Below are 18,925 nucleotides of genomic sequence, written 5' to 3' on the forward strand. Positions count from 1 at the left end.
TTCTTGGTCTGATTTTGTTCCCTTGCCTACATTTAATTTTAATTTATTCCAGTACCTAATTTAAGCTTGGAGTTGAGGAGGGGAAAAAATGATAATGTGGACCAGATTTTAGATGGTTGGCATTTATAATTTCACAGAGAGTCTCAATGGAATAATAAGCAATGGTTATGAACTTGCTAAGAATCAATTTGGTATGTGGAGCTTCATCCAACTGACAATTATATAAATACTCAAGCTCTAGAAAATTGGCAGGAGGCTAAAATTACAAATGTGATCTATGTCATTTCTTTAATGGACCAATTATTTTGATGCCCCCTTTTCCCCTTGGAAGGCACCTTAGCAGCACACTTGGCTAGCTTCTTACCTCTGGCCAAGACTGCTCTTGACTAACAGAAACTTCGTGTCTTACCCATCTCCAGATCTAGGCCAAATGGAGACACAGATCTATATTGAGCACTTATTAGGTACCAGGCCCATTACATGTGTGCTCTTATCTAATCTTTACAATAACCCTGCAAAATAGGTTCTAGAATCTTCCTTTCACCAGTAAGAATCCAACACCCAGAGAGCCTGAGCACTCTGCCTCCAGTCCTAAACAGCTCTTGAGGGGTAGAGCTGGGATTCAAACCCTTTCCTCTGTACCATGCTGTTTCTCCCCAAAATGCCTAGTGTCTTCCCTGTCATCTTACAGACTTTTAAGCCTGGAATCTCTTCTGTCCAATCTAAACAGCTTCCTACCCATGGGCTCTCCTTTCCAGTTTCCACCAGTCAAAATCCTACACCTCATCCAAATCTTTTGGGCAGTCGAATCACCTCCCCAATAAACTTCCTTGCACCTCCCATCAGTGTGAACTGTGCTTCCTGGGAATTCTCCCCACCCCATGCTTGGCTCTTACAACACTTATCATTTTCTGTACTTTACCAGGGCTTTTTGCATCCTTTTTGTATCCTACCTGAATTATCCATTTTCAGCGGGAGGGAGGAAAGAAAGGACATTTGTTGCACACTTACTTTGTCATAGGAGTTTGTCTCCTTTAATCCCTCAGATAATCCGATGAGGACTTTTTACCTGCCACGTTACAGATGAAGTTAGATATACAGCAACCTGAAGTGGTGGAATGAGATGCAAACTCAGAAAGCAAGAAGGAGAAATTATAGATAATTTTCCCCACTCTGAGACTAGCCCATCGCTCAGGCATCCAGCAAATATTTGTGGAGTGAATTAATGAATGGATGAATGAATGAATGAATATTTGAAGGTCGGCTTACAAAGGAACTTAGTGAGAAATGACACTGGTAGGAGAGCTAAATACATATTCCAAGCACAGATGGGGTTCAGTGGCTGAAGAAAATCCCAAACACTGAAACGAGCTCAAAATAAAAAGAAACGGTTTCCTTAACTTTCACAACTAGGTGAAAGGTGTGTCTCCGCAGACCAGGTACAGAAGACGCATTTGCAATCTACAGAGCTCCCTCCTTCGGAAAGCTCTGGAACACAGTCGGGTTTTGTTCGCAAACTTCGGCCGCGGGGGCGGGCAGGGGCCTGCCCCTTTAAGAATCTGGTCGAAGTCCTTTTTCTCTCCCTACCCCCCCCACCAACTCGCGGTGCTGTGGAAGCCCAGCGCCCACCCCTTTCTCCTCTTGCTCGCTTAACTACGGGTTCGGATGCCCATCCGTCACAGAGGCGCCGCCTCTGATTGGCTTCAGGCCGGGAGGCGGGGCGGGAAGGCCGGAGAAACTAGTTTGTTGGCGGCGCCCCGGCTGTACCTCAGTAGCAACGCGCTCAGCGGCTTTTGCGAGCTGGGGGAGGGGAGCAGCGGCGGCGAGGGCTGCGGAGCCTTGCGCGGGCGGCTAGGGGCCTCTGAGCGCGGCGGGTGGCGACGCCCCGAGTGGTGAGTACCCGGGCTGGGCTGGGGGCGCCGTCCTCGGGCCGGTCTAGCCGCGCGCCCGGCCGCCGGCTTTGGCACTTGTCACCACCCCTCACCCCGTGCCGGGATCGGGAGCGCCGGGTCCCGCGCGCCCCGCCGTGGGAGCCCCCGGCAGAGTGAGCCTCGCTGGACCGCGTGCCCCGCGAGCAGCACAACGGGGTCGAGTGTCTGGAACCGCCTCGGCCACCTCGGGGTCTCGGAGGGCTGGAGTCGGGGACAATGGTGGGGAGTGGAGGTCTGTAGAGAGCCGTCTCCTCCCCAACCCCGTTCCTCCCTCCTCGCGAGTGCCGGGGGATCCGGCGAGGGTATTTGCTGAAAGCTCTGAGCGAGAGAATGAATTGTTTTGCAAATGGATGTTGCGCGCGGGAGCTGCAACTCTTTCCCCTGGGAGTGCTTGATTCATTGAGTCCGCAGACTCTCTTTTTAAAAAATTACTATCGATCCTGGAAAGTGGAGGCTGCCTGTCTTTGAGGATGTGAGCAGTCCGCCTTTGCGCCGCGGGCCGGGCGAAGTCCCCGCGCACTTGACGCCGAGGGCCAGATGGCTGCCTGCCTCGTGCAGAGCGAGGGGCGAGGGTTTTAACCAAGGGAAAGGTCGTCCACGCGAGCCCGGCCCGGAGTCTCCTGTGCCCCGGCCGTTTACGTCCCACCTGACAGGGCCCCTCGTCTCTGTTTAGAGAGCTGTGGAGCAGCAGAGGAATGGTCACCCGTCCTAAGCCCTGCCCACCTGCCCCCCAGGGTGGCCGCCACCCTAGCAGGTCCAGAGCAAGCCTTCTCTGGCCCTGGCTGTCCTGTTCACCCCATCTTGCCCTGGCTCCGGGACCCCGCAGCACTTGGGCACGCCCCCTACTCCTTTTCTCCCTCATGGTTGCTTGAGAAGCTTTCTGGTTGGGACTCTGTGCCCCCAGGGGCACCAGACATTTTTGTGCTGGTGCTTCAAAGAGCCCAAAGTTCATTTCCACTGTCTTTGAGCAGAGAAATCTTTATAGAGATCTTAACAAAGGGGGTGGGGTGGGGGCGACCCAGGTCCCCCGCAGGTTTAACGCAGCCACTCTTGGTCCTGCTGGGTTGCTTTGGGCAGGGGGAAGGCTCCCTGAGCTTTGGCCCTCCCTGGTGAGTCAGGGCAGAGAAGGCCAGGTGTCTGGGCCTTTTGGTTTCATTCACTCTGGTTCTGGCGGCGTGACTGAGGGAGGGAAGTTGCCAGGGGGAGAGGAGGCAGGAACCCCACAGTCTGATCACAGGCCAGACTCTGGTGACTCTGACTTGGTTCAGGCCCTTTGGGACCTTGGGCCTCAGTCTGCCCATTCACAGGTGGGACCGATGCTCTTTGAGCCCAGGTGTGCTGTTAGTATTACTAAGGGGGTGTTGGTGAAGACTTGCATTTGTGGACTGGGGAGGAGTAGGACCCAAGGTCCACCCCACCAGGGGCAGGTTTGGTGTCCTTCTAACACGGGGTCCTTGAGTCCCCAAGCCGTGCCTTTGGAGGATGACGGAATCAGTCTTCTGTGCCCGGCAGCTATCTCCGTCTTGAGCCATTCCCTTTGTCAGGAAGTGACTCCATGCAGGTTACTCAAAGGAAGGTAGAGAGAAATGGTAGAGACCTTCCTCCCGGGGCTTAGGCTGCAGCCGGGTTTGTGTATGTGGTGCAGAGAGAGGAGCCACGGGCGACTGGCACACTCCACCTCAGAGGCGGCTTCTGCAGCCTGATGCCCCTTAATAACATCTTAAACCTGTGGGCGCTCAGTGTGGGAGAGGAGAGCAGGAAGAAAGAGGACGATTACCCGGGCCTTGGACTTCCTGGTCTGCAGCGACAGCAGGCTTGGTTCTTCCCATCTATTACCGTGATGCACGGTTGGGGGCGGGTGGTCAAAGGGAGTGGTGGTTTGTTCATTCATTCATTAACCGATTAATTGATTGATGGTTTGAAGGGGCTTGATTGGGACCCTGCCTTCGGGGAGCTCCTGGACCAGGTGTGCTGGCGTGCGTGTGGCTTAGAGGCCCTGACACATCGAGGTGTACACAGTACCCCAGTAACAAAGGCAGCAAGGGGAGCTGAGGGGACACAGGAGGTGCGCGGGTGGTGAAGGCTTCCTGGAGAGATGATGCCTTGATTAAGTAAAGATGAGAAAGGCATGTGGTGGGCTACCACCTCCCCCCACCCACTCACACTTCTCCCAGAGGCCACTTCATTGCCAGCCTCCAGGCAGGTGCAGGTTGAGGGCAGAGAGCATGCAGGTGGGAGTTGATGGAAAGGTTCACCTGGGACTGTGGTGGTCTGGCCCAGGAGTCCCCCAGGAAGATGGGTGGCTTCTGGATACAGCCGATCTGCTCAGGGGATCATGGGAGACCCCACCCCACCAGCCCCAAACACCAGCCCATTGCCTGAGCCCTTAAGTGCCACGGTACCAGCCCTCAGTGTGGGTGTGGCCTGAAAACGGAGGGCACAAGAAAACAGAGTGGCCAGACACAAATGAATTGGCTGGTTGAGATGCTCCTTTTCATCTGATGTGGTAAATTTCATAATTGAATTGCCTTAGGCAACCAGGGCTATTGAAGCATTTTCCCAGCCAGAAAACACTTAGTTGGGACAGCTAGGGGCGGGGGTGGGGAGAGTGTATGCATCCACAGCTTTTACTCACAGCATCCCAGCAGGCCTTTTCCCTTAGCAATCTGGGTCTGTCCCCAGGTGATGGAAGTCAGCCCAGCATCCCCTGTAGGTTCCACCCCCTTTCCTAGACCATCTGGCCCCTGAGCAGCACTGCTCCCACCCCAATCTAATATGTAGCTAAAGCTGATACCTGTCACCTTCAGGCACTCACCTTGCCAGACTTACTCCAGTTCCCTTAGCTGTTAGGAGCATGGAGGGGGGATTGTGGGATGGAGGGCAGAGAGAGGGCTCAGGAATGGGAGGGTTCCCTGTTATTAAGTCTCTTCAGCACCAGGTTGGGGGATGGGGGGAGGAGCATGGGCTCTTTGAACTGGACTCGGGTTCAGATGTTGCTTATGTGTCTGTGGTCAGCCCTCTCCTGGGGTCCCAGCCACCTGCACCCACCCTGCCCCCTCCCTCTGGTGCCAGTAGACGCTGTTCTTTCTTACTGCTAAACCTTTCCTTCCCAGCCCTGTCAGTGACCTTTTGGATGAAAAATGGTAGGCGTGTGTGGCTCACTAACCTGTTTTTAAAAGTGCCAGCTCTGTGGTCTCAGAAATCCAGCTTAGTTGAGAAATTTCACTGTATTTTCTGCAAATACATAAAAATCTCCCAAGCCATTCCCTCCCCCAACGATGGTCTCCTGCACCTCTGGGACAGAGTTTAGATGAGGCTCTCTGGGCCCCACCTTGTTTCAGCGTGACTGAGGCCCAAGGCCAGCTGCACCTCTTCACCAGCTATCCCACAGATGGAACCCTCACACCTGGACCGTGTCAGCAGAAAGAGCACTTAAGTGGGGGTCTGGGAGTCCTGCTCTGCCCCTACCTGACTGTATAACTTCCTGTAGGTCCCCTTACCTCCATGGGCCTCGATTTGCTCTTCTGTAAAATGGGTGGATGTTCTTCAGTACAATGCTTCTACTAAATGTCTGGCTGTAAAATCTCAAAATGTCTTGTGTCCTCTGGTATTAAGTAGTTTTATAAGGCTTGAGTTACTTGCATAGCTCTCTTGGGCAGGAAGAGGGAGAGGTGGCCGGTAGAGTGCAGAGGGGCTGAATTAGAAGGCAGGAATCTGGCGTCCTAGCTCCAGCTCCGCCTCTGATGGGTGCTGTTGGCCTTTGGGCAGGTCACCTTCCGTCTCTGGGCCCTCATTTTTCCACCTGTAGAATGAAAGTGGTGTAGTAGGCAGGCGCCCCATTTCCTTTCCTTTCTTGGTAAGTGGAAACTGAGTCAGACTTTCCCAGTAACTCCCCAGTAACTCCCCTGCCTCTGTCCACTGCCTTGGAGTTTAGGGCCCAGGTGTGAAGGGCAGCAGGTGTGGGAGCACTTAAATTGACACCCCCCACCCAGCCCGGAACAGATGGGGTGAGACCTCGCCTGAGGAGTGTCCCCTGGGCATAGAGCCTAGGGCCACCTCTGAAAGGAGAGACGGACAAAGACTTCCTAGGGGGCAAGAGGGACCTTGAGGGAGCCCAGGGGGACAGAGGAGGACGCCAGGCTCCCTGCCTTCTGCACGCAGCACTTTGCCAAGGAGGCGCCTGCAAGACCAGTCTGATGGCTCCTCCTGCGCGGAGGCGGTAGGCGGGGGCTGAGCAGGGCCGTGGGAGAACTGTGTCGGCGGCTGCCGAAGGGAGGACCCCTTTGTCGCTCCCCACCCACCTCTGTCTGCCAGGAAGTCACCTTGGACTGTCAGCCGCCCTCCCGTCAGAGTAGGTAGTGGGGATAGGATGGAAACTCAGACTCAGACTTGCTTATTTTCTGCCTGCTCCTGTTGGGCCCCCAGGGAGAGGCTGAGCACAGATCAATCTAGGCTGAAAGGAATTAATTTCCTAATTAAGATAAGAAAGGCTTGGCTCATTCAAACCCCAGGATGAGCTACCTGCCAGATTTGCAGTTGGCCAGGTCAGATCTGTCTGGTCAGGAGTGAGGGCCAAGAGACGGAGGAGCTCTTTTTCTAGAAAGCCATGGCGATTGCATCCTGCATCCAGAGTTCAAGTTCTGCTGCATCCCAGCTGGGCTTGCGAGACCCTGGGCAGCAAGTCCCTTAACCCGTGAGCACCTGTATTATTTGCGGCTTTGGAAATCCGAGGGAGCGAGACGTACAGCTCCATTCAGGCAACAGACATTTATTCAGCACCTTCTGAATGGCTCACCCTGGACAAGAAACTGGGAAGGGAAAGTCAGGTTCAAAGAGGGTCTGTACTTGCAAGCTCGGCCTCTGGCCTGGGAGACAGACAAGTAGTCAGGTGGTTATGGGTCAGCGCTAGGCTGTGAGTGGCGTGGCCAGAGCCATTGGACACGTGAGGAAATGGACTGTCGTTTGTGTCTCAATTCCTAACGTGGCCAATGAATGTTTTTTGCCATCTGTTTTTCTGCCAGGATCTGCGATGCAGCAGAGAACAAGGCAAGGTCCCCACCATCCTGGGGCCCCCATTCAACTGGGGGAGGCAGACCACAGATGGATAAAATAAATAGAGCTGCGGTTGGGCTGCAGAAAGTGGACGGGGAGGTGTGAGGAAAAGGATCAAGGTGGGGCATCTGCTTAGACGAGGGGGCTCTGGGCTGGTGACATTTGAGCCGAGACCTCCAAGACGGCAAGAGGCAGCTGTGGGAAGTTCTGAGGAAGGGGGTGCCCAGCAAGTGCACAGGCTGGGAGCATTGTGGGCTGGGGAGGGGGTTGAGATGAGACCCAGAGATAGGCTGCAGCCATTCCATCCTGGAATCTTCTGATGCGTAGGGAGCCTAAGGAAAACATGTTCCTTTTAAGTTGTTTTATTGTCTTTAATTTCAATCATACATCAGTAGGTTCCCTTTATAAACAAGCAATATAAGAAGAAATGGAGCATGGTATGAAAGTGGCCCCATCCTTGGTATCTGTCAGCAGTTTGGGGCATACTGTTCTCATCCCCCTTTTCATATACAGATTTTGTGCTTATGTAATTTGGATCACACTCAGTACTCCACAGTGTCTATCACTTACTGTGTGGTGAATCTCTTTCTCTTTTCACAGCAGTGTAGTATTCCATGGTGCGGCCAGACCACCATCTTTCAGCTCACAGTCTCCTAACAGAAGACGTTTTAGGTGTGTCTGATTTTTCTTCCCCCCTATACAATCCATGAAGTCATGCACATCCTTGATCATACGTCTTTCTGGTCTTTAAATTTTCATTGTCAAAACCAAGTGCCGTTTGTGAAGACTAATAAGCCAGTTTTCTCTCCCATTGATGGTGTCTGGGAGCCCACTTCCCCACGTCCTCACCACGCTTATTATTATCCACATTTTCCCTTTTAGCTACCGTGATGGGGGAAAAGGATCTCATTATTCCTTTAAAAAAAAAAAAGTGATCCAGTTTATTCAGGCTTTCTCTTTTTATTGTAATCCATTGTTGTTTTTCCCAGAGGATCAAGGTTTAGCGAGTGCTGCCTCTCGCAGGTCTGACCGCGGCTGGGGACTCAGCGAAGCCTTTGCCCTGTGTACTCATCTGTGAAATGAGGTCCTTTTAATCCCCGCCCTGCCCCCTGCCAGGCTGCTGCGTTTTGGGCATGGGAAAACATTCCTGAAAGTTCATTTTATGCTGAAAAGCTCTGCAGACATCATGGGTTTTACTAGTGAAAGGCAGATGTCTGGAGCCTGGAACATTTGAATGGATGTGAGTGTTTCTAAACAGCCAGTGTGTCCAGGGGAGGGACTGGGCTGGCTTTAGGTGGGACGTCTGCCTTGCATCCCTGAGATGGGGAGGACCTCACCCAGCCGAGTCAAATAAATGAGCCAGGAGGGCAGAGAAAGTTCTCTAGCTGGTTCTCTAGCTGGTCTAGGGCCAGGCTCAGAAAGGGGCATTGGTCACCACAGACTTGATCCCCCATTTATCTGTTGGTAGAGACCAAAGGCTGGGGCTCCTAGAACTTTGTGCATTTCCATGTTTGTTACTTTGGGGGTCCTTGTCTGTTTTCTTGTAACAGGAGGCTTTAAAATAAGCAAAAGATTGACAAAAGGGCCCTTGTACTTGATTTGGAGACAGAAGGAGGGGAAGCTGTGGGGATTGATAAAGGAAAGGTGGGATCAGGGCCAAGGAAAACCAGGCCCATGTGGTCCCTGGGCGGCCTCAGGCCCCATGATGCAGGAGCCAGGGAGCGGGCTGGGCCCCTGGAGGAATTCATCACTGCTGGGATTCAGGTGCCTGGGGTATATATAGCTAGGCTGTCCTGTCCTTCCCCAAGTGGGCTCTAACACAGCGAGCGGGTCCACACCTTGGGGAGCAGCATCCAGACTTGGCTGCGATTGCCCTGCTGCCGCCTGGGACCTAAGCCCTGGTGGAGGCTTCTGTTATCCCCACCAGCCTGACCTGGTTGGGACAGCTGTGGGGAGCTGGGGGGGACTAGGCCACAGACAGGAAGGTGGACAGACATGGGGGGGGGCGGTGATAGCAGTGAACGAACAAGCAGGTGGCCAGAGGGCTTTGGTCGGGAGGCATCCTGCCTTTGTACCTCTGCAGCCAGTGGGCAGGAGGAGAGAAGGCTGAGACCTTGGATGCAGGCACATCTTTGCATTTGTTAGGCATCCCATGGTTCTGAGGGCTGGGTTTTTCATGAAGGGAGTGAGGGGAGCATCTCACTCAGGAGCTGGCTCAAGGGCAGTCTGTGAGGGCAGGGGCAGACTGGGTCCCACCCCACTGCCACCCCCAGCCCAGCCTGCAGGGGTTTGTGGAGTCAGAGTGAGGTCGAGTCGCCAGGTTTTGTTTCAGGCACCAGGATCGACTGGTCTGTCCGTGTTGCAGGAAGTTGCAGCTGCTATTTTTACTGCTCCAACTAGGACTTTTTACAGGAAGGTACAATTACAAGCAAAATGTCAGGGTTTGGCTGGCCAGCTGATCCCTGGGAGGCTGCCACAGGCCAAGGCAGGGACGATGGTGGTGTCGGTGGGTGTGTAAAGCAAGACTCATTTGCACGTGGACACATCCCTACCCTGGGTGCTGGGTGGCTTCCTGTGAACTGCTTGCAGTGTCTATATAGTTTTCCTCTAGGCAGAAAAGAGGACTTTGCTGGGATTTGTCCAGGTTAGTGCACCTGAACACGTTATGATTGGCTGGTCATGAGATTATGAAGCCAATCTGGGGAGCTGTAAGCCATTCTGTTCCGGACTGCTCAGGAAGCTGAAATTTTGTTAAATGAAATTATTGAGACCCTACGGTGTGATAGCCACACTGCTAAGTGCTAGAGGTAGAGATGGATCAGACAGACCCCACCCTAGAGCATCACCCATGCAGCATTAAGGATGCAGGAAGTGCCATCCCTGAACCCTTTGGACAAACACCTGGTATGTTTTTAATTTATATGCCTTATGGCCAGAGGCCAAGCAGGGCTTACGTTAGCTTCTGTTGTGGCCTAACGGGTCACCACTAACTTAGTGGCTTAAACAATACCTATTTATTAGCTCACAGTTCTGTAGGTCAGAAACCTGGGTTGGCTCAACTGGGTTCTCTGCCTAGGCTGTCAAAAGTCCAAGGTCAAGTACCAGCTGGACTGGACTCTTATCCTGAGGCTCTGGGGGAGAATCTGCTTCCAGACTCATTCAGGTTGTGGGGAGTATCAAGTTCTTGGTGGTTGTAGGACTGAGCTCCCTCTCTCCTCCCTGGCTGTCAGCTAGGTGCTGATCTTGGCTCCTACAGGCTGCTGCATTCCATGCCAGATACCCCATCTCTAAGCAGCAGTGGAGTGTCAGATCCTTTCCTGCTTCAGATCTCTGACATCAACTTCTGCAATCAGCTGAAGAAAACTCTGCTTTAAAGAGCTCATGTGATTAAGTCAGGCCCACTCAGAGCATCTCCCTATTTTAAGGCCACCTGATGAGTTAGTAACATCATTAATTATATCTGCAAATCCCTTTGCTATGTAGGTAACATGGTCACAGGAGTAAGACCAGGGGTGGAGATCAGGGTGCCATCCTTGAATTTTCCTGCCAAGAGCTTGTGCCAACAGGGGCTACAACAGCAACAGTATTGATAACAGCAGGTCTCACGAATAGAGTGAATTTTGTGTGTCCCACTGTACTGGGCTCTGTACATGGACCTTCTCATTTAATTCTCAGGATAGCACATTGACACTTATTCCACCCGCCCCATTTTCCAGATGAGTAAAACTGAGGCTCGGAGAATATAAGTACCTTGGGCCAGTCATACAGGTAGAAACAGCAGTGCTGGGATTTGAGACCAGGACCTTAGCGCCTAACCACCCCCTCAGGGTGCTCGAGGCCAGCATCTCCAGTTTGATTACTGTGATATGCAGAACACCGTATAGGACAGGGATGAGGGTTGCTCTTTCCCATCCAGCATTTAAAATACTTAAATATGAAACATACCAATCATATTGCAGGTTAACACAGCAGACACTGAGGACCTCTCAGGTGGATCTTTTTGATTCTTATTCCAGTGGGTATTTGTGGTTAATCTACTTCCCATTCAGCAATATTATCGATCTAATGTATTCCAGGCAGCAAAGATGACACAGAATAGTGTCCTCGATGAGTTGAAAATAAAAATAAAGGCAGAGTACCCAATGCCCTGAAGGAATAAATAATGCTGGACTAGAGAAGAACCCTCACAGCTCCGCAGCAAAGGGCCAACGGGTATTAGAATGTTAATTGTAGGAGACAAGACAAAAATGTTCTCTTTACTCTCTGCCATGTTCCTGGTGCATAGCACAGGACCCAGCACATGGTAGGTGCTCAGAAATTCCTTGTCAGGTTAATTTTTTCAGTATCTACTATGTACGAGGCCCTGTACACGCCAGACAGATGTCAAGTCCAGGGGAGGGTGTGAGCGTGAAAAGAGAGGGCTTATGGAGAGAGGGAGTGGGGATGGGAGAGCTGGAAAGTCCAGCATGTGCCCCAGCGAGTGGTGGAGGAGAGGGGCTGGGGACCAGATTGCACAAGGCTTGGATGTCCAAGCCTCCTTGAAGCTTTTGAGCAGGAGAGAATGGTGGTCAAAAGTGAAGACCGGATTGCCTGGAGTGGGAGAGACTGGGGACAGGGCCTGTTCATAGCCCATTCCGCAACTGTGAAGTCCTCACCTTGTTTCCGATGCAGGACTAGCCACACAAGGGACCCAGGAAGGAGGATTTAATGGAACTTGGTGGCCGAATGATATGCTAAAAATGTATGTATGAATGAGTTGCAGTTTCTGGGCACCCATGTATTTGGCTATAAATACACGTTACATATGTAATTTCAAGAGACCAAGAATCATCAACTGCAAAGCCCAAGGGCAGCAGCCCATGCGTGGCCCCTGTAGTTTGCCGTCTCAGGCGCTGCCCTCTGCAAACCACCGAGGTCTGTTATTTGGGGGAAAATGAGGGGTCCTGTGGCGAGAAGAAAGCATCTGGTGATGGAGGGAGGCGCAGAGCAGGCTGGGTTCTTCGAGGGGAGGCCGGCCAGCGGGGATCAGAGGGCGCCAGCTCCTGTGCCCACATGTCCATGCAAGCTGGGGAGGGGCCGAGACCCTCCGGGCAGGTGATTCCACTCTCACTGCCCTTCACTTTCCATGGCAGTTTCTTTTTCGAGTACTTTAAAAAAAAACATGGTTAATGTGTGGCGGATGAGGAAATTTTGCTAACCCACTGTTCTCACAATGTGGTCCCGGACGGTCCCTGGGATATTTTCGCGGTCCACGGGGGTCAAAACTGTTTTCATAGTAACACCCAGATATTATTTGCCTTTTTCACCCATTCCCTCCCAGTGCATAACCCCGTGACCCAATGTTTTCCAGATGACCATTGCATGAAGTTACTAAATCATGCATGTGTAAGTGAGCCAGAGTGCAAGACAGACCAGGAGACGGGAAGGTCATGGAGTACACAAGGGCACCACACGGGCTCAGGTCCCACACTGCAGCTAATCTTTAAGAAACTAGTGCTTGACAAGTCTTAGTGTTTTTTCAAAGAGGAATATCCAAAATGATCTGTAAAGGCTCTTAAAAATCTGTTCCCTTTTCCAACTCCCTGTCTGTATGAGGCTGGATTTTCTTCTAGTCTTCACAATGAAAGCATTTTACAATGTTTAGGAGTATGGGATTAACACTTACACACACTTACCTCATATATAAAATAGGTAAGCATTAAGGATTTACTGTATAGCACTGGGAACTGTATTCAGGATCTTGTAATAACCTGTGATGGAAAGTAATCTAAAAAAATATATATAACAATCACTTTGCTGTACACCTGAAACTAACACAATACTGTAAATCAGCTATACTTCCATTAGAAAAAAAACCACGACATTTTACAACAACTTGAATGCAGAAGCAGCTAGAGAGTCTGGCCACTATTGTCAATAAAATAAACTTTTTTTTGGAAACTAGATTTATGAAAAACAACTGTTATTTACGCTAACGTATAATGAGTTTATTATTGTTCTTCAGGTAACTAGTGTACATTTCAATTTTGTCTCAGTTTTAATTTTGTCTGTGATAAATATCAACAGGTTAAACCATGTAACAGAAGCCCCTTAGGGTCCTCAATCATTTTCAAATTGTAAAAAGATCCTGAGACCAAACCATTTGAGAACAGGTGTGCTAGGCAAAGCCCTTGCAAGCTGGGGCCTGGGTGTGGGCCCTGCACCCAGCTCTGTTCATCTGTTTTCCCCTTTTAGTCCCTTGGCAATCCTGCGAGGTTGGTGTGATTATTTTCACGTCCATTTTACAAATGTGGAAACCGAGGCACTGAGCATTTGAATACCCAGCCCAGGCCTCGCAGTATAGAGGTGGCAGTGCCAGCAAGCAGAGAGGTGCCAGACCGACGTCCCTGTTCCCCAGGCAGGGAGGAAGCCAGGCGCCTGAGAGCGAGCTTGTAATGCAGGCCTGGTCTGTGTCCTCAAGTTACGAGCTGTTGGACGTAGTGCGAGCTCTTCAGGGCGGCATGGGGCCTGGCAGGCGGGGAGGCACACCACTTCCACACCCTTCCTCCTTTCTTGAGGCCCAGGAAGGCAGACTCAGGTTTGCTAAGTGGCAGCGAGGCACTTGGGAAATCAAGTGTTTTTCATTAAAAACAGCACCTCCTGTTCAGGCACACACGGCGTTTGCAGCCAGGAAGGTGGTTCTTTCTAAACAGCCCATGTTATGCCTTTCGAGCAGGGACTTTGGAGCAAAACAGCTTTGAATACTGAGGATGTGTGCACGTTTCTTACCTTCTTTGAGCCTCAGTTTGCCCACCTGTACAATAGGGACCGTGACGCCTCAAAGAGGTGCCGTAAGGATGAAATGAAAGAAGGCATGTACGGGGCCTGATGCAAAAGCTCGTTCACAGCCAGGTTCGAAAAAAAGTGACTCCGGGACTTCCCTGGCGGTCCAGTGGTTAGGACCCAGCACTGCACGGGGCACAGGTTCGACCCCTGGCTAGGGAACTAAGATCCCACACGCTGTGTGGCACGGCCCCCCCCCCCAAAAAAAAAAAAACAAAAAAGTGACCCTGCATCTGGCACAGTGTCCGGCAGGTTCAGGGGTGTGTGCGGTGGGGACAGCCTCCCCACCCTCCTATCAACCCATTTCTCACCCAACCTACCAGAGACAGTCTGCAACCCCAGCAGGTGCGTGTGTGTGTGTATTACGTGTCTATGTGTATGACTAGGTAGTCGGTTTTTAACAGATGTAAGAGATGGCATCCTATTCATAGCACTTCTCGTTTTAGCAGAGAAAGCCAGTTGCTTATTTTTTTATATATATAGTTCTGTAGTACTCCATTGTATGAATGAACCACCATTTCTTTAACTGGGCCTCTTGCCTGTGAACATTGAGCCTGTTTCCAGCCTTTTGCTTGCAGCCAAGAGTGTGCAAGTGTGATGGAGGGCAGGATTCCTGGGCTGGAGAGGCTGGGGCAGAGGGCTTTTGTCATTTTGAAAGATCTTACCAAAGTGCTCTCCAGCTACACTCCCCTGCCCTCCTCCCTCTCCATGGGAGAAGAGAAACAGAGCTGTGTCTTGGGCTTTAGCAATTGAGGCACATTCCCATTCTGGTTCGACAGCAGCCCTGGCAGCCTGGAGTAGAACGAAGCTTCTAGAGCACAGGGAGAAAGAAATCCACGAACAAGTAGCTGGTGCTTGACTTTTTTTTTTTTTTTTTTTCCTTCTGTCCTGTTCTGCGTGTGCATTTTCCTCCCAGGCTGTCACTCCAGGTGGCTCACTGAAAGTGATATCTAGGCCACAGTGCTTTTAATGACTCCATCTGTGGGGCTCTGTGACTCTTTCAGGGGACCAGACAGGAAGAGAGACAGCCTCCCTCCAGGCCCCCAGCCTCCCTCTGTTTGCCAAGGGCCCGGCCAGTCCTGCTGAAGAGGGAGGAACCCAGGACCAGGAGGCGGTGTTTGCTTTGTATGGGGGCTGTTCTCTGCCCCTGCTTGTTTCTCTCTGTCTCGCTCTGGATAAATGAAAGGAAACAAGTGATTTCAACAGATGGGCGAACCTGAGCACCAAGTGCTTTGTCCCCTCTGTGGTTAGACCAGGGATGATGTCCATTTCATTGGCCCCGCTCCCCTCTGCAGCAATAGCTGGGCTTGCAGACCCCCCAGCCTCGGGGGCCAGAGACAGTCCAGGCAGCCCCACTGAGCTGAGGGGCAGCAGGATGCGGCAATGGAAGCCAGGTGGCAGCTTCTCTCAGCCCTTCCCTGCCGAATTTGGAGGCATCTGAGCCACTCCTCCCTTAGCTCAAAGAAGCCTCTTTGTTGCAGCGGTGGTTTCGTTAAGCATGGTAACCAGAGCTTCTATGACAGTATGACGTCACACATCTGTAATTCTTCTCCAAAGATTTTTATCTCAAGAGAATACGGTGATTCATAATACACCACAGCAAAGATGTTATTTGTTCGTTGGACACAAATGCAAAACTGTGGATGAATGAATTAGTAAGTCATGGTGCTTATATACTTCACAGACATTAAAAATTACAGCTGACAACCCCAGAGACGCTGGGATAAACCAACCGGTTCCTCCCAGTGTCTGCATGCAGGAGACCCCTGATCAATCTGTGTTCAGTGGTGAATGAAGGATAGGAGCATGCAAACTCTGTGAATGGTAAAAACAATGTGAAAGTGTGTTCTGTAGTTGCAACAATGTAAAATGTTTGTTTTGGGATAAAAGCAGAAAATAATAAGCCAAAGTGAAAATAGTCATTGTGTTTGCAGTGCCTCTCAACCTTATCACTTCCCCCCACAAACCTTTTTGGACCTTTTATTCCTAATTGCACTCAACCCCCTTCCCCGCCATAAATTTTAATACCAGATACGCTATAAGTCTGTCTGTATGTATGTCTGTGCTTTGTACCTAAAACAAGTAAGATTTTTTTCTGTCTTCCAAGAACCAGTTTTTGCCTTCTTAGGACAGTGTTTCTGCCCACCACCTCCTGACCCCCTCAGCCCCCGTGAGGACGTCTGTGTCGGGGCTGTGATTCCTGGGGATTTGTCGTCTTTTGTGTCTTGCCCTCACCTTTGTGTTCTCCTCTCAGTAAAAATGACTGAGCTCCTGGGTGTGCCTGTTGGCCTATCTCACTTGGTTCATGGAGCTCACACTCAGAAGGGGTGGTCCTGGGCAGAAAAGGGGGCGCCAACCATCCGTGGCTGCATCTGCTGGGCTGGGCCTATGGCTGGGCAGTCATTACAGGGAGTCATTCCCACATATCCCTGCCCAGTGTCCCAGCCTGAAAAAAGCACTCAGACCAGTGCCTAGTACATAGTAAGTGCTCAGTCACTATGACTTATTGGTAATAGTACTGTTGTCATTACCATTCATCTCTGAGCTGCTGTTTTCTTATCTGTAAATTACAAAACTAATAGGGCATATGGCAGGATTGCACCTCTGGTGCTGTCCCGGTGAACGAAGCTACGTGACTCGTTTTAGCTAATGAGATGGGGACAGAAGTGATGTGCGTCTTTCTAAGGCCAAGCACCGAATTGGCAGTGCCGCTTTCCAGAGCGTTCTCTATTTTCCCATCGGCATGGTGACTGGTGACATGGCGACTACTCTGTCATCTGGGTCCCTGGGAGTGACAGTGATGAGAAGAGTACTCTCTCCTCCCCTGCCCCCTCAACCACCAACTAACCCACGGCGCGTGTAGCATAAGCGCGAAATGTCTCTGTCCCCAAAGCCACCGAGATTCGGGGGTGTTTGTTGCTGCAGCACAGCCTAGCCCATCTTGATTAAAACATTAGAGTCATAACCTTGTCAGGCTTGGTTGTGAGGATGAAATCTTCCATGTAAGATGCCCAGCACAGTATGGATACATGGTAGTCATGTGCTCCGTGTGGCTCCCTTCCCAACCAGAATTCCCTGTTGATTCTTTGCAGCAGGTGTTGCTTCTTCCTACAGCAGAGTTTCACAGGCCTTGAGCCCTTAGCCCTGTCCTCTGCCTTTTCTGGGAAGGCAGAGCCTGTTGCCTGGGAAAGGCCAGGGCAGTGCACCACCCAGACCCTTCCTCCAGAAGTGGCCCACCCACTCCGGCAGAGCTGGCATCCATCCCCATAGCATCTATCAACTCGGAATAACAGGTCTGGCTCCCTGTTGACCAGAGGCTGCTGGCAGCCTGAGACCTGGCTATCACTCACAGGAGCGAAAGTGGCTGCCCTTCCTCAAGTGTGCCTAACATTCGTGTGCGTTGAGTAAAAAGGCTGGAGCACATGGAGAAGGCACCGGGGCATTTGCCTGCCCCTCGGGGTCTGCTGGGACCACGTTCCCCTTCCTGGCTTTGGGTGCAGGAAGTTGGGCCATGTGTAGGATTCAGTGCCCACCTGGGACTGTGTGTGTGAGCGTGCGTGACCCTTTTGAGAGGGTACAGTTGCACTGTTGCTCACGCCCTCAGGACAGCAGGTGGCAACCGGGCTGTCTCACACTGTGCCTTGTCAGAGGGTGTGGAAGGCTTGGGCTTCTGTCCAGAGGGGGCGAGCTCAGGGGCGGGCTCCACCCTTCGTGGGACATTCTGGCACTGCCTGAAGAGAACGCCATTTATTACCAGGCAGGGTATGAAGCAGACACTGTCACCCCTTCCCTGAGCCTCACTCCATTCTAGAACCACCACCCTCATGGCCAGCGCATTCGCCTGCAGGAGGTCCCGGGCTTGCAGTGAGGCAGGGATGGGGTGAGGCTGGGGGCTGGGATAGGGTGGAGTAGCATCCAGCAGGCTAACCACGGGAGAGCAGGAGGCATGCGTTACACGATTCCTGTGACTTTACTGCGGATTTGAAGTCTTTCAAAATCAAAAGCTGAAAAACAAGATCAAAATAAATAAATACATAGTAAAAAATATAAACAGTTTTAACCTGTTGGATTTTCAATAAAAATTCAGGTAATACGACTTCTGAATAAATATATATGAAGTTGTTTTTTGTTTTCTTTTTAAAAGAAAGGGCCATTGGAAGGTAGAAGCATCTAGGAAAAGGACCCATTGTCTGATAATTCACTTGTATCTAGAATGATCTGTGGCTCTGATTCAGTTACAGTGGTCATACTGATTTTACTTTCACTTAACAATTAGATTTGTCTGCTTCATACGGTGCTTAGTTTGTTTTCCACTTGAAGATTGGACGGATGGCTGCCCCTGCACCCCGTGGGCTCCCCGAGGTGTGTGTGTCCCCCAGACTTGGGCAGGGTGGGGATTTGAGCTGCAGTATCACGGGGCGTCCTCTTGGAACCCTGCTCCTGGGAACCTTGTTGCAGCACGCCGCCCTGCATAGCCCTGATATCTGATAGTGTTGGAATCCTTCATTATCACAGTTCTGGAGTAACCCAGATCCAGCAGGCTTGAAGAAAACCTTTAGTGTTTCTCCTGACCATAAAAATATTACATACTCATTAAAAAAAAATCAAATAACTTAAAAATGATTAGAGTAGACAATGAAAATCCCCTTATTCAAAGTGGAGGTTGGGGTAATGTCTGCTGTGTCCTTTATTCAGTGACGGTGGTAATGACAACAGCAACAATAATAAAACAGCTGACCAAGTAAGCAGGAGAGGGCCAGGCCGTCCCAAATGCTTGTCATCGACGGTCTCATTTAAGTCTCAAACAAACCTATAAAATAGCGGCTGTTTTCGTCATCACTTTATGATTGAGAAAAATAGCCCAGAGAGGTGAATTAACTTTCTCAGGGTCACCAGTAAGGGCTGAGCTGTCTTCAGGGGCCCTGTTCCTGTGCACTGGCGTTGAGGAGCTGTGAGTTTCCCCGGGGCTGCCTTGTCACAGGTGTGTCCGTGCAGCTGGGGCAGAACCCCCTGGGAGATACAGATTTAAAATACTTGCTGCCCCTCCCCTCTGCGGGCTGGGGTCCACCTGCTGCAGCTGGAATGTCCAAGGCGAATTCTTCACTTACACAATTGGCCCC

General features: G+C 51.2%; 1 protein-coding gene across 3 annotated transcripts in view; it reads left to right on the forward strand.

Annotated features, from left to right (window-relative positions):
• Window positions 1–1,786: 1,786 nt before the first annotated feature.
• KLHL25 (kelch like family member 25) overlaps window positions 1,787–18,925 on the forward strand; it is a 49,586-nt gene continuing 32,447 nt past the window's right edge. For 2 of the 3 annotated variants that reach the window (XM_024749552.1, XM_024749462.1), the window contains exon 1: window positions 1,804–1,892. The gene's annotated coding sequence lies outside the window, so the exon portion shown is untranslated. Of the gene's footprint in view, window positions 1,893–18,925 lie in introns of all 3 variants that reach the window. The other variant, XM_024749609.1, reaches the window with a different exon arrangement.

This window comes from Neophocaena asiaeorientalis, unplaced genomic scaffold, assembly GCF_003031525.2.
Source record: "Neophocaena asiaeorientalis asiaeorientalis breed wild unplaced genomic scaffold, Neophocaena_asiaeorientalis_V1.1 scaffold201, whole genome shotgun sequence".
In the NCBI taxonomy this organism is placed as follows: Eukaryota; Metazoa; Chordata; class Mammalia; order Artiodactyla; family Phocoenidae; genus Neophocaena; species Neophocaena asiaeorientalis.